General features: G+C 43.5%; 1 pseudogene; it reads left to right on the top strand.

Moving 5' to 3' along the window:
- The first annotated feature begins 6,122 nt into the window (after positions 1 to 6,122).
- Positions 6,123 to 21,757, top strand: LOC115870337 (annotated as a pseudogene).
- Positions 21,758 to 22,893: the final 1,136 nt, after the last annotated feature.

Consider the following 22,893-nt stretch of genomic DNA (forward strand, 5'->3'; position numbering starts at 1 on the left):
CTTTTTTTTTTTTTACAACGATGTGCATCGCACAGGCAGACAAGCTGTGTTTCAAACTCCTAGGCCGTCTTAGGACTTCGGAGGGACGAGCCAAGCATCAGTCTCTGGGCACCAACCATTCTGTGGCTGCTGCATTCACCTGGGTTGGAGCTGCATCCTTTGCGCTTGCAAAGGGAACGGCAGGCTTTTTTCCCATAGAAAGCAAGCAGTTAACAAGAACAATAGGTTCTTAAAGGGGGAGACACTTACCCTTCCCTCGAACCACCCGGGTCCAAGTCTCTGGGCATGCTTGCTGTGGTTTACGACAGGCCTGGTGATCCCAGGATCTTCGAATCCCAGTCCACGGAGTGGTCACTGCCTCCAGAGCTGGATGTGGAAAGGCCAATCACGCTGCCCTCGAGGGGTCCAGAGGGGAGGGGTGGGAAAAAAGGTATGAAGGTGACATTACCCGAAAGTGGCAAAAGGGGGCGGTGGTCAAAGAAGGATTTTGAGCAGCAAAAGGCAGCAGACCGTACCTACAGAAAGGGTAGGAACAGAGCCAACCGCCCAACTTGGCCACTGAAAATGGAAGTGGTCTCAGGACCCCTACAGAGGATGATGGGGGCGTGGGGGTGGGTGGGGTGGTCATGGGGTGTGGGACTGGGGTGGGGGTGGGTTGGAATTGAGTCTTTCCCAGGTCCCCATGGGACTCACGTGGGTGGTATGGTTTGGCTTGTTGTGTAGAGGGTGGGTCTTGAAAGGAAGGACCTGGAATCTCTAGGTCCTGCTGTCCAGAGCTTTGGGGACTTGGAAGGGCTTGGGGTCGAGTCGCTGTGAGTCTGAATGGACTTCTATGCCTGGGAGTTCCAACAGGTAAGAGCTGATTCGTCACCGAAGGATTGGCCTTTCAACCCGCTTGGAGAAGCCCATCAGAATCCCAGCACCTGACGTGAATCAGGCCACTGAGACACCCAAGGCCGACGTGATATTTAAGCACCTTCTCTTTGGCAACCATTTGACCTTGGTGGTGTCCTGGGAAAGCCAATGGTCGAAGCAGTGTAAGGAGAAAGCCGAGGGTTGTGTGGGCCCCTTGAATTGGAAGCCGAAATAGCTTCCTTGATTTGAAAACGGTGTACATTTAGAAGGAGCCTGAGTGGAGACACGTGCCCTATGCGTACGGCAGAAATGGCTCTGCGTCTGGGCAGTAGGGATCCCGGTAGGGGATCCATGATGGGGAAGTGGGGTGATTTGGGATCGTAGGCATTACCCATTCAGGTCCCCCTCAGAGTAGCTGAGAAAGTAAGACAGAGACTGGGCGACTGGGGAGTGCTTCTCTTCAGCCACCAAGCAAGAGCAAGCGGGACTGGGCGAGCTTTCGAACGCAAACGAACAATGGGGTGGTGGTGGATTTGCAATTTGGCAAGTGTATGGTAGAGGGTAAGTTGAGGTGATTATGAATATGTAATAGATTTCCGAGCACTGCTCATCAATATGCATCAAAGGGTGGGTTATGATTCTTGACCAGAAATGGTTTAGCAGACCGCTCGCTTCCCAATGTCTTCTGAGTTAGTCTGGTGATGTCTTTCCCAGCGACTTTTGATCCCTTGACTAAAAATACTTTCATTCCGGGTGACCTGAAGGTTAGACGGTCCTTTCTCTGTGTGTTCAATTGAGTCTGATTGGTCACAACCAATACTTGCTCACTGTGATGGGTTGCTTTCCCTGTAGGAAAGGGCCCATGAGATTATCAGGAAGGAAAGTGCAGACTCATGGGCGATATATGACATATATAAATAGATATATTCTCACATCCAGTGACATCACATACCCTAAGGGTGGGTTCACTGGGAAAACGATGGCGTTCACACCGTTACACAGGGTTACACTGGTTGGGCTGTAATCTCCTGGGAGACTCGAGCAAAATGAAGACAAGCTTGTTTGATGAAACCAGGCCTGTGCTTGTCTGTGTCAGGGAGGGAAAGGCAAGTGTGAAATGAAAATCTGCCCGTGTGATTGGTGTGTGCCCTTCCCTGCTGGCTCCCATCAGAACACCATTTCCACTTGTATTCCACACTCACTCACGAGACAAGAGGCAATCCTTCACTGAGCCCTAGGGACTTTCATGAGGACAAGAACTAAAGTTTTTATTTATTTATTAATCGTTTTATTGGGGGCTCATACAACTCATCACTATCCATCCATCCATGTGTCAAGCACATGTGTACATATGTTGCCATCATCATTTTCAAACATTTTATTTCTACTTGAGCCCTTGGGATCAGCTTCTCATCTCCCCCCTCCTTCCTTTATGAACTCTTGATAATTTATAAATTATTATTATTTTGTCATGTCTTACACTGACCAATGTCTCCCTTTACTCGCTTTTCTGTTGTCCATCCCCCTGGGAAGGGATTATATGTAGATCATTGTGATCGGTTCTAAAGTTGTTGTGTGTGTGTGGGTGTGTGTGTGTAGAGGGCTGAATCATATGATACACATCATCATCAACTTTTGCTGAAAATATGTAATGTTGAGAAGATAAAGATTCTCTTTGTTTCCCCTGTGTGGTGCAAAGAGTGAATACACCAGGCTGCCCCCTGAAAGGTAGGAAGGAGCGAGCCCATACGAAGATGCTTGGAAGAAAGGCCTGGCATTCCAAATATTCTGCCATTGGAAATCCGATGGAGCATGCTCTACTCCAGGGTTCTCAACCTGTGGGTCACGACCCCTTTGGGGGTCAAATGGCCCTTTCACAAGGGTTGCCCGATTCATGACAGTAGCAAAATGACAGTGATGAAGTAGTAACGAAAATAAGGTCACCAATAAATTGATTAAAAAAAAAAAAAAAAAGAAAAGAAAATAAGGTCACCACAACATGAGGAACTATATGCAAGGGCCGCTGCATGAGGAAGGTTGAGAGCCGCTGCTCTACTCTGACAGACGGGTGACTATGACTCAGAATCTACTCAGAATCTACTCAAGGGCAACGGTGGCGTTTACTTGGACTTGTTTCCAAATGGCTGTCATGCTCATGGAAACAAGAGGAACACGTGTTGGACTGCCTCTTGTCCAGACTCCTGTCAGAATTTGTCCTGAGAAGGAATGTAGGTGGCGGTGCCTCATTCAGAGATGGGAGAGGGGCAATACAGCCTGTTTCCTCCTCTGGCCAAAAGCCAGGGCTCAAGAGATTTGGTTGCTCTGCACCATCCACCAGCCATGATGAAACCTTTTTCTGCGCCTCTTCTACGTAGTCTACCTCCCTTAACTAATGCTGATGCCCTCCCACCAGGGCACACCTGAAAACGTCCCCTTTCCACCGGACACCTTTCACCTTCCCCCCATCTGCTTTTGAGCTTTCGTTAAGTGCATGAAAATGGCTGCTAATTCGCTTGCCATAGCAAATGGAATAAGCAGATGGTCTCCCTTTATTTCCTCAGAGAACATTTCAGACCCAGGTGTCTACACTAATGAATTTTATTTACCGGAGCGAGAGCTACCACCGGCTTACCCCAAATTTTCCAGGAACTAAAAGAGAAGTAAACACATCCCAATTCATTTTAGAGTAAAATTAGAAAAGGGTAAGAACATAGCCGGTTCTCATGGAAATAAATGCAAATCTCTCCCCAGAAGATGAATAAATAAAAGCTAGGAGGATATGCAGTAGAATGGAAATGTAACTATTTCCCACTAATAGAGGAGAGCAGTGGAAACAATGGTAAGACTGGGCCCTGTCAAAGACAGAAAACTCCCAAGACTCAGAAAAACAAGGTAGTGCCTGCTCTTCACCTCAAGTTCAGGATTTCGCACATTTGATATGATAGCCAGCAGGGTTTCGTCTGAAACGCAAGGCTGGTTTATTATAGAGATCAATTAAGTAAGATACAACTACGGATACCGATTTGTCTGGAACAAAATGAAAGAAGAAAACCAAAGACCAGGAGACTCCAGTCACCTACAGGACTAACCTACACGAACCTCAGCCTCATCTACCCTGAGAGCAGAAGCAGGTGCTGCCCAGCTGCTACGATCAGTCATGCTGCCAAGGGCCACAATAGATGGATCCTGATAGAACGAGGAGCCCCTGTGGCATGGTGGTTTCTCGTTAGGCTACCTGCAAGGTCAGCAGTTTGAAACCACTGGCTGCTCCAAGGGAGAAAGACTGGGTTTTCTACTGTCACGAAGAGTTAAAGTCTCAGAAACTCCACGGGGCAGTTCTGCCCTACCATATAGGGTCACTTTGACTCGGCATTCACTTAATGGCAGTGAGAAGGAAATCGAATGGGAGAAATATGTGGAAGAGAACCTGATTCTTTTTTAAATTTAATTTTAAAAATCATTTATTGGGGGCTCGTATACCTCTTATCCCAATCCATCCATCTATCCATTGTGTCAAGCACATTTGTACATTTGTTGCCCTCATCCTTTTCAAAATATTTTCTTTCTGCTTGAGTCCTTGGTATCAGCTTCTCATTCCCCCCTCCCTCCCTCATGAACCCTTGATAATTGAACCTCCGATTCTTAAATACTTACTAGACTCATTGAGACCATTGAACCGAAATACGCTTTGAACATTGAAATGAGCCCCTGATGTTACCTTTCGGCTACATAACAGAATGGCGCGCAAAATAAAGAGGTGAGGCCTAGACTTCTTTAAAATGTCACCTGTACGAGACTATATGGCCAACGGTTACTTTTAATAGAAGATGAGACGGGACAGGGAGCAACGTTAATGGAGCTGAACAATTGGAGTGGAAACCATCACAACCTCTCTGTGCAGAAGCTCGCCTTGTCTGCAAAATGAGCATCGGATTAGGGCTCCTAGAGTTGTGAAGATTGGATTAATTCGTTTCATGACATCAAGAGCGAACATATTCGGATAACACACATGTACGTGGTATGCATACATTCATAGGACTCTTATTGTCCTAGAGCCGCTGAATCAGAAATACCACACGTGGGTAGCTTTAGACAGCAGAAGGTTGCTTTCTGGGCCGTTCAGAAAGCGAGGAACCCTGGTTCAAGGCACTCGCTCTGTGTCTGGACTAGCTTTGACCCTACCTCTCTCTGGGGGACGGGGCTTTTCTCTGTCACCACGCTGTGATTTCTCGGTGCATTTTAGGTGCTGTGGGAAATACTCACCTGGCTGTGCTTGCTCGTTCTGCACCTGCACGGCTCTTTTGATAGCGCCAATGTGATTCGATTTAGGACATACACTCCACTGCGATGTCTTCATTAAAATCACAACACCCCTATTCAGACATGGGGTTGCATCCACTGGTATGGGGTGTACTCGTTATCCAGTGTTGTCACACAAATGCCCCAAGTGGATGGCTCGGACAGACACTGATGATCACTTTTGCAAGCTGCAAGTTGACATTCATGGTACCAGCTCCAGAGGAAAACTTTCTGTCAGCTCTAGACGAAGGTCCTAAATTCTCCAGCTCATTCCTTGGTTCCTTGGAGACTTCCGTGTTGTCTGGCCCTGATCTGCCCTCAGCTCAATTTGCTTAATCTGATCCTTTTATGTTTTCCAGAAGATGAAATTAAGACATCCGATACACTAATCATACCTCATCACTATAACACAGACTACCCATTTCCACATAGGATCAAAACCACGGGCACAGAGGTTTCGATATACAATGTGTGTGTGTGTGTGTGTGTGTGTGTGTGTGACAGCTCAATCGGGAACAAGGGGTTAGGATTCTAGCACATTCTAGAATTCCAGTACGTATTTCTGGAAACCCATTTCTTCTTTTTTTTTTGTTCAAAACCACTCTTTGGGGAGTTCCTACAGATACCATGTCCTTCCATGGTTCAATCACATCAAGCAGTATTATACAATTGCAAGCACAATCAGGTTCAAAATGGAGACACATTTTTATCCATTGCACCTAGCATGTACATTCATGTGGAATACGTGCATAGCTTACTGCACCGAGCCCACATCCTAATTTAAGAAATTCCATTATTGAGAGAAAAACATATTTTTGGTAAGGAACTCTCGTTTCTTATTGTAAAGAGCGAATCTTGGAGAGCAGTTCCTAAGATAAAAGGATCCTATAGCTCATGATTCCAAACAGGATCTTCTGGCTGTGAATGTGAATATCCAATTGGGAATGACAGTAGCTGGAAATGGCAGCATGAGCCTCAGGGATTTGGCAGCAGGGAGTGTCTTCTTGGCACAGAGCACAGTTGGAATGTTGGGAAATTTGCTGCTTCTTTGTCATTCCTTCAGTGCAATCAGGGTACAGCCCACAGGTTGGATGCTCAGGCACCTGTCTGTAGGCAACCCCTTAGCCATTCTCTCTAAAGGAGCCCCTTGGACATAGGCAGCTCTTGGCGGAGACGTTCCTCAGGGATTTTGAATATACCGTATATACTCGAGTATAAGCCAACCCGAATATCAGCCAAGGCACCTCATTTTACCACAAAAACTGCCTTAAAAAATGTGCTGGAAAAACTCAGCTTATGCAGGAGGTTATATGGTAAACTGGGTTTTCTGTGTTCACACTGTGGGCAGGGTGTATCTAAAGGCAGCACCTGCCTTTTGAATCTCTTCCCGACCCTCAGACCCTCACCATGTGCCCAGGGAACTCCAGGTGGGCAGAGCTTGAAGTAAAAGCTTCCGAGCACATGGGCTTCTCAATCCGTCTATGTTGGAGCCTGCACATGCTGCTTAGTCTAGCCGCTCTTATACGAGTGTCTGGCAAAAGCAATAGCCATTATAGAGAGCACAAAGATTTAACACCCCGTTCTGCTGCACAACTTAACCAAATAACCTCCTTACTACTTTTAGCATGTTTGTTGTGTCTTGGTGTTTTGTCTTATGATCTGGGCCAGCGAGGGGCTCCATGGCTTCTAGCCTGCACAGACACCAGCAGAGGACCCAACACCTTCATAGCAACAGCCCCTGCCCCAGACCTTCGCATGAAACCAGAGCTCCTGAAAGCATCCTTGTCCTGGTGAGCACCTTGTATCCTTTAGCACCCTCTACTACATTTTTCACCTGTGTTTGAAAAATCCCTGTTTTTGAAAAATCCCTCCTGGTGGCTGTTTAACACCTCTGCCTTTGTCATTGCACCCAAGTCCTACATGTTCTGCAGGAAAAGGAATTAGAGGCTCCTCTCCTTCCCCTCCCCCCATTAAAATTATTAATCATTTTATTGGGGGCTCTTACAGATCTTATAACAATCCATCATTCAATTGTATCAAGCACACTTGTACCTATGTTGCCATCATTATTTACAAAACATTTTCTTTCTATTTGAGCCCTTGGCATCAGCTCCTCTTTTCGCCCCCTCCTTCCCCAGAAGTCCCCCTTCTTATCAGCAATGCCTAAATCAGAGACTGTGGAAAATGTTATTTTTCCATCTCATTTTCCAAAAAACATTTTTAAACATCTTTACATGCTTTAAAAAATTTTATTTTAAAGCTCAATCATTCGTTTGCGCAGCTTTCCGAACTCACAATTACATGCCAGTCACAGCCTCCAGAGAATAACCGTGTCAGTGCAATTTTACGAATGGTTGCAGTGCCGCAGTTCAGATGCTCCACCCTCAGAAAAAGCTAGGTTGTCATGGCAACTCTTGCCAGTGTGGAATTTTCCATCGGAGCTAGTAACATTTCCCGAGGACTCCCTAGCACAGAATTGCGTTACAATGACATAATGTACCAATTGTTGAGCTGGTATATGTTCTGCTGTGTAGATTCTAAAACCACAACAAAAATGAAATAAATGACTTAAACAGTTATAGAAAATAGGAACAGCGCTGCGCTACTCATTGAAGGAAAAGGACAGCTATGAAAGCGGCAGTAGATGGAGTGGGAGGGAACGTAGAGTGACATCAGTTTACTTTGCGTCTTAAGGGAAATAGTGGTCAGCTGAACATGATCATGATGAGGTAGAAATAGGGACATATTTAAAACATTTTCAGTTTTAAAATATTTGTTTATTATCATTTTATTGGGGGCTTGTATAACTCTCCTCACAATCCATCCATCCATCCATTGTGTCAAGCACATTGGTACCTTTGCTGCCCTCACCATTTTCTTTTTTTTTAAAATCATTTTATTAGGGGCTCATAGAACTCTTGTCACAATCCATACACACATCAATTGTGTAAAGCACATTTGGACATTCATTGCCCTCATTGTTCTCAAAACATTTGCTCTCCACTTAAGCCCCCGGCATCAGGTCCTCATTTTTTTCCCCTCCCTCCCCGCTCCCCCCTTCCCTCATGATCCCTTGATAATTTATAAATTATTATTTTGTCATATCTTGCCCTGTCCAACGTCTCCCTTCACCCACTTTTCTGTTGGCCATCCCCCAGGGAGGAGGTCACCTGTAGATCCTTGTAATCTGTTCCCCCTTTCCAGCCCACTCTCCCTCTACCCTCCAAGTATCTCCGCTCACACCACTGGTCCTGAAGGGATCATCCACCCTGGATTCCCTGTGTTTCCAGTTCCTATCTGTACCAGTGTACATCCTCTGGTCTAGCCAGACTTGCAAGGTAGAATTCGGATCATGATAGGGGGTGGTGGTGGGGAGGAAGCATTTAGGAACTAGAGGAAAGTTGTATCTTTCATCATTGCTACATTGTACCCTAACTGACTTGTCTCCTCCCCGAAACCCTTCTGTAAGGGGATCTCCAGTGGCCTAGGAATGGGCCCTGGGTCTCCACTCCGCACCGCTCCCCTCATTCACTATGGTAAGATTTTTTGTTCTGATGATGCCTGATACCTGATCCCTTTGACACCGTGTGATCGCACCAGCTGATGTGCTTCTTCCATGTGGGCTTTGTTGCTTCTGAGCTCTATGGCTGCTTGTTTACCTTCAAGCCTTTAAGACCCCAGACTCTATATCTTTTGATAACCGGGCACCATCAGCTTTCTTCGCCACCATCATCATTTTCAAAACATTTTCTTTCTACTTGAGTCCTTGGTATCAGCTTCTCATTTTCCCCCTCCCTCCCTCTCTCCCTCACCCTCCCTCCCTCATGAACCCTTGATAATTTATAAATTATTGTTATTTTTTCATATCTTACACTGACTGATGTCTCCCTTCACCCACGTTTCTGTTGTCCATCTGCCAGGGGATGGGGTTATATGTAGATCATTGTGATCAGTTCCCCCTTTCTCCCTCACCTTTCCCTTACCCTCCTGGTATCACTACTCTCATTATTTGTTCTGAGGGGGTTATCTGTCCTGGATTCCCTGTGTTTCCACTTCTTGTCTGTACCAGTGTACATCCTCTGGTCTAGCCAGATTTGTCAGGTAGAATTGGGATCATGATAGTGGGGAGGGGTGTAGCATTAAAGAACTAGAGGAAAGTTGTAAGTTTTATTGGTGCTATACTGCACTCTGGATAGCTTGTTTCCTCCCCGCGACCCTTCTGTAATGGGATGTCCAACTGCCTATAGATAGGCTTTGGGTCTCCACTCCACCTTCTCCCACATTCACATTGATATGATTTTTTGTTCTGGGTCTTTGATGCCTGATACTTGATCCTATCGACAGTTCATGATCACAACTTTTTCAGTTTAAATGAGCAAAATAAACTTCGAGCAAAATGGTGAGTTAGTCAGAAAATGTTCTCTCAATAAAACCTTATTATTATTTGCCTCTGAGAGCCAGTCCAGAAGATATTCTAATTGTTTAGAACAAAACAATTTAAAAAATGGAACTCTACCGGACTGTACACTCATGCCTACTTTTCTATTTCCATTTCTTTGGACATCTGAAGATTTTGGTAGAAAAATAGAGGGGCTGAAGATCACTCTGATCTGCATGTCAATGAGACTGCAGATTATTAAGAAATCCTGGAGCATAGTCAAAAAGCTATTACATAATGAAAGCTGCATGGCAGTGACTTATTTGAAATGGTTCATACACCCATAGTTTTATAACTCCCACCAGAGGACATTCCTGATGGCTCTGGGTAAGAAGAGCTGGGGGAGTTCCTAATGGGATGGTATGATTCAGTTGTGAGAGGATGTGAACAGTGTTACTTATGATTGACATGCTGGTGGTTATAAAATGAGCCACCAGAGAGGCAGGAGGGGCAGGGCTCTCGAAACAGGTAAAAGAGCCAGGAGGGAAATGCTTCCTTTGGACAGATCCCTCGCACATAGAACCTCTTTGACCCAGAAGCCAGCTCTGATGTCAGGAGCGTGACAGAGGATGGGCCGTAGCAGAACCAACCTTTGCCGAAACCATTTTCAAATAAGAAGACATTTGTTCTCTGTCAATTTCCGTTACATTTGTTATTCTGGTCCATGGTTGCAGCCCTGAATGGTGCAAACCATAAATGTTCTTTGGTGTGAATGGAAAGGTCACAAAGGCGAATGCACAAAGAGGAACCGTGGAAGACAGGCCCAATACTCCACCACCGTAGAGCCAACGGCGCTCCTTCCGACTCTGATACATCTGGGTTTGCGATGAGTCTGATCAGCTGAATGGCAACTGGTGAGTCTGATCAGGGCTTTGAACTGGTTTGAAGGGGTTCACTCATCACTCGTGGAAACAAAGGGAAGAACATACAGCCAAATGTTCCATGTCAGACCACTTCTTGTCAAATCTCTTGTTGGATTTTGCCCTGAGTCGGAAACAGGAGGCAGTGCCCTATTCCAAGGTGGTGGCCTACCATACCAGTTCAAATGTGGTGGCCAGCTGCATGTTTCCTACTCTGATCACAAACCAAAGTGCAGTAACGTTAGTTACTACGTAATGGGAAACTGTAGACTTGGAAGACAATGTATGCGTCCAGTTTCTCTACCCTCATAACTAGGAGTCTGCACGGCTGATCTGGTGGAGGAAGCCCATCACATTTGTGAGTTAGAGATGACCTTCAGTCATATTCTCCTGGCTAAAAACCATCCCCACAACATCCCCCCAATAAAAACACTATTTTAAAGGTGCCTTTTACAAGCACATGGCGGCTCTCTATGCAACCAGCCGAAGGCTACCTATCTCAAAGAACAAATAAATTATATTGTTTTTCTTACTCAAAGGGTGGTTGACTCCCCTCTGCCTACCCCCAACACAGGTCTGGGGTTACTCCTCCAGTGAGCTCAGAAACAGCTAAGGTTAAGACACTTCCCGCCTTGTGACATATGTGATGGATGGGACTTGCATGCCCCAAGACTATGTAATACCGTTGGAAAAACCATTCACTCTCTTTCTCTTGTTCCTGACTCTGGAAAGGTGGTTCCTTGCACAATTTGTCTGTCTCTTTATTTTCCCTCAATTGCACGGCTGCTCCTTGGGACCCATTCAGATGTGGCGACAGACCCCACACTATGTAACATGTACGCAGAGCCATTTGGAAGCCATAGTTGTAACAAATCATATAGGATGCCCACATTATAGCCTAACCTCCATGTTCCTTATGTTAAGGCACACCTGAAGCCTTCTTTCTTTTCACTGTAAAACGTTTGAACTCCCCCACCTGCCTTTGTGTCTCTGTTAAATGCAGGAAATGGGTACTAACCCTCTTACTATAGCAAATTCCAAATAAACAAGAGATCTCCATTGAACTGCACAGAGACAAGTCCAGATTAGGTGTCTGTCTTCACTGATGAATTTACCAAAGGAAGAAATATTACCAGTGCACCCGTAAGTGTCCAGGAAATGGAAGAGGCACACACATGTCCCAATTTATTTCATATTAAAATCAGACCAAGATAGGAAAACAACAGGCTTTCATGGACAAAAATGTAAAGATACTCCACAGACTGTGAGCAAATCACAACCAGAAATATATGTTAAAACTTGCGTCAGTGTAAGAAGAACATTGTCAGAGAAAGAAAATGACACTATTTTCTACTAATGGAGAGCAATAGCAAAGTGGTAAGATTGTTCCTTATCAAAGGCAGAAAACTTGCATTCCTCTCCCCTCCCCCCAAGCTTCAGTTTTCCCCATTTAGGAAAACATATTAGTCAGAAGGGTTTACTCTAAAATGCAAGGCTAGTTCATAATTAAAAATCAAGTTGGCCAGCTGAGATACAACTGTTGTTGACTATTTATCTGGAGCAAACAGAAAGACGGAAACCAAGGACTGAGGTAGTTAGTTTATTGTGCCAACCTGGCTGATAAACACATGGGGGGGTTAATTGAAGGGCGGAGGGATAAATGGCTCCGTGAGCCTCGCCTTTCTAGTTCTCAGGTCTCTTGCTTTGTGATGGTCGGACCAGGTGTAGCTGCCTTAGCCAGTTCCCTGCTTCAGCTGGCAAGGCTCACTTCCTGCAAGATATCCCCAAGGAAAAGCTGCTGTGACCTACCCCGATGTGCTGGAGCAGCTGTGTGGAGACCCCTGCCAGCGCTGAGATGCTTACACGTTCACTGATTCAGCTTCCCCCCTACAGTCGGCATCATTGTGTGTGTTTTGTGAGATGGAGGAGGACTTTGTGGATTGTCATTGGACATATGGGTTAATGTTGGACTTGTGGGCTTGGGCTGGGTTGGGATGTTTTCTTGATGTGCACTTAACCTTTATATAAAACTCTCTCTTATACATGAGTTTCTGTGGATTTGTTTCTCTAAAGTACCCAGACTAACACAGACCGCCAGAAGAATGTCAATCACAGGACTAACCTACAGGAACTTCCGCCTTATCTACCCGGAGACCAGAAGACTAGATATGACCCAGCTACGACTATCGATTGTTCTGATCAGGGCCACAGTAAATGAAAATGGGAGGGAAATGTGGAAGGAGGGAACCCCAACTTCTTCCCGACCCCCCAACAGTTTCAGTGGCATATGGTTCACATATCACAATTCAATAGCTCAGTCATACCAAGAAAAGTTGTACAGTCATCGCCACAATCAGTTTTAGAACATTTTCTTCATTCTTGTACTCATTATTATTATTTTTTTCCTTGTTCTTATTATGTGCTCCCCATTTCCCCCCAACCTGCCTTGCCATACCCCCAAGGAACCATTAATCCAATTACTGTCTCTATAGACATTCCTACCACAGATTTCATATACGGGGAAAAAAACATTTGAAAAGCAAACAAAAACTAAGCAGCATTACAAAGAAAAACAGATAAAAATTCAATAAAAAAGAAAGCAGAAAATATTAAAAACTAGAACAAATTTAAATGGATCACAAGGGAGCTCAAATGATAGGGTGCTAACTTTTAACCTAACTGCAGCTGCAATCCAGTTTGCAAGATAGCAAGGCTATTTACATCCCTGATCCATGATCACAGGGGACCCACCAGACACTTAATTCACATTTATTTTCTCTTCCATTGTTTTCCCTTCAAACTAAAACCATTTTAAAAGGGAGATCAAGAATAAGATATTACACTTTGACCTAACTACATCAGCCATAATGAACTTTGCAATGCGCTCTGTCTGAAAACAGGGCTACGCGCATCCCTCAATTATGATCGAAGGGGATTCACTGGAGGCTTAATCCATGTGTGGAGTCTGCAGTTGGATTTTGGAATTCCACTGTCAACCACAAACCTCTGCAAACCAGGTGTCCACAATTAGACTGTGATACCATTCCCTCCTTTCGATTTGTATTAGATTATTTACAATCCTTGTGTCACACAGGCCTGGGTGCTTCTTTCATGTGGACTTAGTTGACACCTCACTTAGATGGCTGCATGTTTGAAAACAACCTTTAAGACCCTGGACATGAATCGTATGAAAGCCAGGAACCATGTAGTTTTTTTGCTACACTTTGCAATGGTGGTCTTTTCATGAGGTTTACCATCAAGTAGGGTCATGTCATATAAACTCATTATTCTTAGATTGGGGGCTAGAGTTAAGTGTAAGCCTCAAATCTATTCATAAATCTATGGTTTATAGATGAGTCTGACTCTGGTTTACCTTAGAGATAGCATTGTCATTTTATACTAGAGAATATGATCAAGCATCCTCCTCAGGCATCACTTCCACTGCTGTCAAGTCAATATTGACTCATGGAGATCCTAGGGCATGGCAGAACTGCCCTTGGAGAACAGTAACATCTTAAAAGATCCAGACTTAAAAGACCCTTTGAGACTGGAGGACTCCTTGAGACAATTATCATGAATTATTCTTTGAACCTTGATATGAGCCCTTGAAGTAATTTTTAAACGAATAACAGACTGTGACAGTTATATAATCTACTGTCAACTTGAGAAAGGGGTGGAATCTAGCCTGTCAATCAGGTCATAGCCAATGAGGCCTCTGTGTGGGCATGGCCTTCTCCTGAAGATTCTCAGAACTCCTGTCTTCCTCCATGGAGGCAGGGCACACTCTTTCCTTGCAAGACATTTCTGTTGACAAGTGACATGGAGCTAAGCTGATGGATCCAGCCCTTTAACTGGAGGAGCCACATGGAGACCCACACCAACTCTGAGATGCTTCCACCACCACAGGATCCACAAGACTTTCCACCCACTGGCCTGTGATCTTCTGCATTCGGCATCATTGTATGAGTCTGAAGAGGACTTTATAGACTGGCATCCGAAACATGGCCTAATATCGGACTTATGGACTTAATCTGGACTGGGCTGGGATGTTTTCTTCATATAGAATTACTCTTTGATATAAAGCTCTCACACATGTCTGTGTCTCTGGATTTGTTTCTCTAGCTCACCCAGACTAACACAAACAGGCTGACTCGCAGAATTAAGAGGATCAGTGAGGCAGCAGCTGAGGAGACTCCTGCGCTTGCCATGGCCGACAAGAACCCAAAGAAGGAGTCAGGACTGAGAACAATGATCATGTTAATTTGAAGGTGATGTGGCAGGATGATTCCGTGATAAAGTTTAAGATTAAAAAGTCCCACTGAATCCAGCCTCTCATGGAGCTACCTGTATACAGAGAGATTCTGAATGTCATGGGAGAATTCAACTGGCTGTTCATTCCATTTGTCTACCAACTTTTTGACCCCTCCTTATAGACATTCCATTTCCACTATGTTTCAGAAACAAATGGCAGGGAGCTATCTGACTTGGCCTCTCCTGACGTTTAGTAAACATTCTTGACATCATATTCTTCCTTTCTTATTTTCTCCATGGATAAGTGTTTCTTGAGTACTTTTGGAGGTGGTATCTGTCTGCTCCTGAAAAGTTAAAGGTGGGATGGCAGAGTAAAGAAAATCTGAGGCTTTGGTTTAAATCTCCTCTCAGGGAGAAACAGACAGCTCAGACAGCATGTGTGTGACCAGTCCCCCAAGGCTCAGCTTCAGCTTCCCTGCTCCCCTCCATTTGAACGTGTCTGTCTTTAGGGATCATGGAGAGGGAAGTCCTTTCCACAGCACTTAGTGGTCTCTTTGGAAACACTTGAGACGTTCTAATTGATTTGGCAATTAGCAACTGGAAAAGCTTTTTTCAGGACTAATATCAGCACCCCAAGTGTGCGCTATTACATCCACGACAGGTGAAATGATGCTTGCAGTTCTCTGGAGAGGTGAGGTCACCGAATTGCAAACCTTTATTTGCCTCCCTCTCCCCCGCTCCCCAAACACACAGCCCGGCCTGTGGTTCACAGTGGTTCCAGCATCCCGGCAGAGTTGTGAGTATTCCCTCTTTCAGGCTCAGAGGCGGAGGAGAGAGAACAGGAGGTCGACTAGATGTCTGAGTATGAGCTTCTGTTCAGAGAGGGGAGAGATTTGAGAGTGACCGCCCATGATGACTGTACATGATTAATTTAACCGATGTTATTACTTGTACTCTTGTCAGATGTTGGATTGGTGAATGTTGTTTTATCTGTATTTCTTATTTGAGCTTTTATTTATTTTATGAAATCATTTTATTGGGGGGCCCTTGTAGCTTTTATCAAAATCCATCCATACATTCATTGTGTCAAGCACATTTGTACATAGGTTGCCATCATCATTTTCAAAACGTTTTAAATTTATTTTTAACCATGAGAAAAGAAGTCCTTCAGAGCATAGTTCTAGTCTGGCAAAATGTATAATATCTATGTCTATATCTCTATACTAAATAATCTATATAAACATTTCCGAATGCTGTAGAACCATACCAAACCAAAATATGGCTGGCTACATGTTCACGTTGAGGAAACAAATTCTTCTGGGTCGAAAGGGGTCAAGTGCTAAAGACACAGGAAGGAGTTGTAACTCTTCATGGCGCAGATTTGTGCACTAAGACTAGAGGTTTACACCCCGTCCTCTCCTCTGCTGTTCATGAAATCGCACAGTCCTTGTACCGGGTGTTGATGTTTAGTACAAACAGTAATGAGATTTTCATGGTACTAAAAATTGAAAAAAAAAATTGAAATTGATTGTGGTGGTAATTGCACAAATCTTCTTAACATCACTGAATGATTAAATTGTATTATATGTGAAGTATATGCAGATAAAACTAATACATATATGTATATATATGCATGTATGTATGCCAATCTGAGCACTTGTACAGGTACACTTCAGTGACCTGGATTACATAATTTAACTTGTGCAACCAATCTCCCTAGTCTTTCCACAATTATTCCACCATTAGTAGAAACTCCTCGTGCCCTATACGAAAACTTTGTTTTCACTCCCGGTAATAGTTGATTTCAATGTATTTACTTATTTCCTATGAGGAGGATTAAACACTAGCTGCCCTTTGGAAATGGACTTTTTTCTCTCAGCCTAAAATTTTCCAGGTTCAACCATGTGGTGTGATGCAGCAAGTGTGTGAATGTTTACTATAACCAGAAAGACCCCAAGCACTTGGTGTGGAGTCAATCCCAGGGACTGTGTGCAGACTCAAACTGGCTTGATGGCGTGATAGCGTTTTTATGGCTTGGACATTCTAGAACCAGATCTCCAGGTCATTCTTTCCAGAAATATCTGAGTGGCTTCCAACTGCCAGCATTTTTGATAGTCCTTGCATTCTTAACCCTCAATCACGGACTCTATGATAGTCCTCATACTTATTGTGGGATTCTGTTGCGACAACTCTGTTTTGAGTGGCCTCTGATGTAAGGTTAATATGAGCACCCACCTTTTATTTTAACTTTTTATGATTATTGCCTTTTATTACCAGTATCAATCTTCACAAATCTGACCTTTGTCTTTGGTGGATGGAAACATATAAAATTACAAATGTATTTTAACATTATATGTAGAAGATATGAGATAAAAAGATACCCCCAAACGTTTTAAGAATGGTGTGTCAGAACTTGAGTAAGTATTTGTATAGATATGTGTGTGTATATATATATTGATGGGAGCCCTGGCGGTATAGTGGTTGTGCTTTGAGCTGCAATCTGCATGGTTGGCAGTTCAAAACCACCAACAGCTCCACAGGAGAAAGCCTGGGTTTTCTGTTCCCATAACCAGTTACAGTCTTGGAAACCCACAGGAAGTTGCTATGTGTCAGTATTGACTCGATGCAATGCGTTTGGCTATCTATATATATTGATGGAGCTCTTTGGCTCATTGGACTAAGCATTGTTGTAACCCAGAGGACGGTGGTTCAAAGTCACTAGTTACTTCATTGAAGAAAACTGAAGCTGTCTACTCCCAAGAAGATATTCAGTCTTGGGAATCCTATGAAGAAGTTCTACTCTGTCCTACAGGGTAAGCGGTGGAATTAACTCAAAAGCAGTAGAGTGGCTTGGGTTTGAAAGATGTATATATATGTGGGTGGGTGTGGGTGTTGGGGCATATAGTAAGACCTCTGGAAGTTTGAACCTGTGTAAGGCAGAAGTCTCTAGGAGAAGGCAAACTCAAAGACATTCCATTAAAATGAGTGATGGAACGTGGTAGACTGTACCCAATCCAAAGCTGAAAACGTGTGAGACTCAGAGAAACAAGGCAGTCCCACTGAGTGCCAGCAACCATAGCCGGAACTGGTACACAATCCAGCATCAAAAAGTTCATGGGACATTTGCCATCTCTTTTCATTCCATTTCTCTGTAAACTCTTGAAGTTACATGTATATATTCCCATGATATTTCAAAAGTAAATGGGACTGAGTGATCCAACTGGGTCTGTAGTGAGTTTTCATACAAATTCTGATATCATGTTCTTCCTTTCATACGTTCTCCAGGGATCAATTTTTTCTTGATTGCTTTCGGAGGATGTGTTTCTCAGCTCCAAATAAAATGATGGTGGGAGTGAGAAGTTTGAAGAAAGTCCAAGCATTGGATTTGGGTTTAAAAATCTTTTCAGAGAGACACAAACTCTAGCAAGACACAGGTGCTTCAAATACCAGTCCCTCGAGGCTCAACTTTAGCTTTCCTTGCTTGCCTCTATTTGAATTTGTCTGCCTCTAAAGATTATGGAAAGGGAGCTTTATTTTGTCAACCTAGCCAATAGGAAAACGTGGGATTAATAAGGTCTCAGTTTTATTGGAGGGAAAAGGGATAAATGACTCGGCAAGCCCCACCCCTCTCTCTCTTGCTCTTTGTTGATTAGACCAGTATAAGGTTGCTTTAGCCAGTTCTCTGTCTCAACTTGTCAGATACACTGCCTGTGGGACAGCCAACCCGTGGATCATGTCGCTAGAGCTTGAGGTTCCGTTTGAGACCTGCTTCACCACGCTGGTGGTGTATACATCACTTGAGCTTGACCCTGTTGGATCCTGTTGGCTTGCTAAGCTCCTGAATTACTGAGTGTTGGTGACCCGCCTTGCTGTTTGCTGCATGTGGCCAGACTGCCTGCATTGTCGTAGGGAAGACTCAAAGATGTCTGCTACCTTGACCTTGGAACCAGCAGCCCTCATGATATGAAGCACTTCCAGTACATTAACTATTCCACGGAAGTGAGTTGAACTGAGCCCTCTGTACTGCTGTGTGGACAAATTAGCTGTTATATTCCTTCGTGCATATATATCTCATATGCTAATATCGGTCACTGTTATAACATGGATTTGGAGTGACACGGATTACTTTGTTCTGCGACCATTTTCCCCATCCTTTCTTCAATTATTCCACCATTCACACACATTCATTGTCCCCTAAGCAAAAACTTTATTTCCCCCACCCTTGGTAATTATCAATGATCATTGGTTTTGCTGATGTGATATAAGTGACATCACACCACATGTGTCCTTCTGCATGTGACACTTCACTCACCACACATGCTCAATGTTCATTCATGTTGTGGCATCCGTCCAGACTTCATCTGTCTACATGGCTGATCAATATTCCGTATTTCATCTAGTCTATGTTTTGTCCATTCATGTGCTGATGGTCATTTTGCATACCACATGTTGGAGAGCGTGACCAAGGGATTTACACATTGAGATCCATTGATCGATTTTGGCTATTTCTGCCTCACACTAGTTTAAATTTCACTTTGTACTTCTGCATTGGTAATCAGAAAATTTCACAGGTACTGATTTCATTGCTACTCGTAAATAGTTTGTTTCATGTCCATACACTTAGGATACTATAAAACACTGTTTACTAATTTCGGTTCTGGGTGCGCTTGTTCCCGGCAGAAAAGGAAGTCTTTCTCCGGCCTCCTTTTACAGAGCCATTTTTATATCCGGTAAAGAAAACTTACAGAATGATTCTAGTACCATCGTTACATTCAGTTCATCATCTTTATTTTTATTAACATCGTTAACCCTTGTTTAAATGTGATATCTATCTTATAGAATAAACATTATCTATCCTATAGAATAAACATTTGGAGATACATGTTAATGTTTCTTTGCATAAGTTCTTCTCGTCTGTAAAATGATTCTTATCAAGACTCCTCTCACAGGGGTAAGAAGATTAAAGACATTAGTACTTGGAAAGCATTTATAACTAATGTGTGTAAATTACATAGCTACACATGCACACATGACACACAAACACCATATTGGTCTTAGTTTCCTAGGAACAGAGCTACCAGAGAGGAGTGACGTTAGGAACAGGACTGCATTCTCTCGCCGTTCAGAAGCTGGGATCCCTAATCCTGGCTTTCTCCTCCCCTAAAGAGGTACAGACTTGGAAACCCACGGGGCCAGTTCTTCCCCAGAACTGACTCGGTGGCAGGAAGTTTGGTTTGGGTTTGATCAGTTGGCGTTGGGAAGGGAGGTTCTTGTCTCTCACAGCACTCCTTTGCAATTTTTATGTGGTGTGGCACATCATGGGCTATTTGTGCTTGCCTTTGGATCTGTGCTGCTCTTTTGATAAACCCGAAATGATTAGATTCAGAACACACGTCCCATTGGGACAACCGCGGTAACAGAACAAGGAAACTCTACTTTGAAATGAAACGAAATGCACAGGTACAAGGGTCTATGAGTGATGGAGTGCAGTTCAAGCAAACACCCCAAGTGGCTGGCTTGAACCCATCATCATTTTCTCAGTTCAGCAGGCTACACATTCAGGGCACTCGCCCCAGACGAAAGCTTTGTCTTCAGCTCACGAGGAGAGTTCTGGACCCTTCAGCTTGTTCCCCGTTCCTTGGTAATCTCTAAATTCCTTGGCACCCGTCTCAGTTTGCACAATCTGTCCCCCACCCCCCGCCTTTTTAAAGAGATTCACTCAAGACACAGTCTACACTCATCCTGCCCCATGAACATAACACACACAACTCATTCCAAAACAGAATTGTAACCACAGACACAGAGGTTAGAATTTACAAGATTTCGGGTGTGTGTGTATCACGATTCAGTCTGCCACAAGGTGGGAGGATGCCATTTTAGAATTCCAATACATATTTTGGGAGTCACACTGCCATGCAGAACACATAAATCTCTCTATATGTAAAATACATGCACACGTGCATGCATTGGACAACAGTCTCATTTTGGAAATCCCTTAATGAAAGAAAAAAAATCAATGTTTTCATTTTTTCTAACCCTGTAAGGCTGAGCGTGTTTTTGTTACATTTAATTAAATGTGTATATTAATATATTTATAGATATAGATAACTATGAAAGTAAAGAATAGAAACAAAAAAATTTTTTCCCTGAAATTAAAAATTCAGGCGTTAAGAAGCGAATTTAAAAAAAAAAAAAAAAAGAAGGGAATTTCTTATCGTAAAGAGGGAATCTTGGACAGCAATGTCTAGGATAAAAGGAACCTCCGCCTCTTGTTTCTAAACAGGACCCTCTCACAGAATGCGAATATCACTGTCTGCAGATGTTCGGAAGGGACTCCAGGGATTGGGCAGTAGGATATTTTTCTCAGCAGAGTCCAACTGGAATCTCGGGAAACATTTTTTTCCCCCGGTATCATTCCTTGAGTGCATGCAAGTTAAGGCCCACTGGTCTGATTCTCAGGTTGTAGCCAACACCTTGGGCCATTCTAACGGAGTCCCTAGGAGAGTGGCAGCTGTGGGGTGGAAAGATTTCCTCAATGATGTTGGATGTAAACCTGTTTTCTATTCCAGGCCATTACCATCGTCCCAGGGAGCTGTCGGTAGGCAGAGGTTAAAGTAAAAACTTTCAAGTACACTGGCTTCTCAATTTGTGTTGGATCCTGAGCATGCTGGTTAATATCATTGTTCTGGCAAACAGAGCAGCAAGAATTAGACAAGGCGAAACAGATTTAGAATACTTTTTTACATGTCACAAGAAAATAACTTCCTCACTGCTTGCAGCGTTTTTATCTTTTCCTGGTGTTTTGTCCTTTGGACCCATAATCAAGGTCAAAGGCTCCCTGGTTTGCATGCTGCACAGACACAAGTCGAGGGCTCAACACATTCATAGGAACAGCCGCTGCCCCAGTCTCCGGAGACCAGAGCCAAAGCACCTTGTCCTGCTGAGCACCTTCGTATCCTTTAACACGTTCTCTTCTCTTGTCCATATGGGCTTGGCGTGTTTTGAAAATTCCACTTGGTGGCTCACGAAAACTTCTGCCGTGACTCTGCCGTAACCAGGGCAAACCAAACCCACTACCATCGAGTGGATTCTGACTCCTGGCAACCCCGTAAGACAGAGTAGAACAGCTCCTGTGGATGTTTGAGGCTGTCACTCCTGACAGCAGAAAGCCCCGTCTTCCTCCTGCAGAGTGGCTGGTGGATTGGAGCTGGTGACCTCTCGGCTCGCAGCCCAATGCATAACCACTATGCCACCAGGGCTCCTCACCTGCAGTATAAGGAATGAGAAGCCTCTCATTCTTATCAGAAATCTCTAAGTTATATGAAGGGACTTCAAAAAGTTCAGGTAAAGCTTTCGTTATATTTTAATTCCATTGTTCACCAACTTTTAAAAATTTATTTATTTTTAATCATTTTATTAGGGGTTCATACAACTCTTATCACAATCCATACACACATCAACTGGGTAAAGCGCATTTGTACATTCATTGCCCTCACCAACTTTTTTGAAACACCCTGTTGTTGGTTATTTTTTGCCTACAAAGTTCAATCATTCATTTATTCAACTCTCAATGTTGTATTTATAATGACATGACAATAATAAAACACAGAGGATAATGTGTCTGAGATATTTTGTTAATGGATCTAATGGGGAAGTTCAAAGTCTACACTTTTGTAAGTGTGGGATATGAAGTAATTTGGAAATTATACAAATTCCTTTGACCGTGTAGCTCTCCACCTGAAATATAAAACTTGCCCGAGGGTTAAGTGGTACAGGATTGTATATATAAAAATGGTTACACGATTTAGAAATTGTTGAATTGATGAAAGTTCTTGTGTGTATATCCCAAACAACAAACAACGAAATTTCAAAAGTTACACAAAATGGGAGTAATATTTGTTGTGCATTTAAGAAATCAGAAGACTGTAACCATGCCAGATGATCTTCATGGCATGGGATCAAGCTGGAGGGAAAATAAAATTATGCTTTTTTACTTCCCGTTTTTAGGGAGATGGTAGTCAGTTGAAATGATTATGGTTAGGTAGAAATATTGGCTTAAATTATTTTCAGTGAAAAATGAACAAGGCGATCTGGAGCTCCACAAAGGCAAAGCCAAAGTGTTAGCAGATGACTAAGAGGTTAAGAAATCACAGAGATCATCAGAACAAAAAATCTTACCATAGTGAATGA

This window comes from Echinops telfairi, unplaced genomic scaffold (genome assembly GCF_000313985.2).
Source record: "Echinops telfairi isolate 266 unplaced genomic scaffold, ASM31398v2 ScPeMD7_655;HRSCAF=1070, whole genome shotgun sequence".
In the NCBI taxonomy this organism is placed as follows: Eukaryota; Metazoa; Chordata; class Mammalia; order Afrosoricida; family Tenrecidae; genus Echinops; species Echinops telfairi.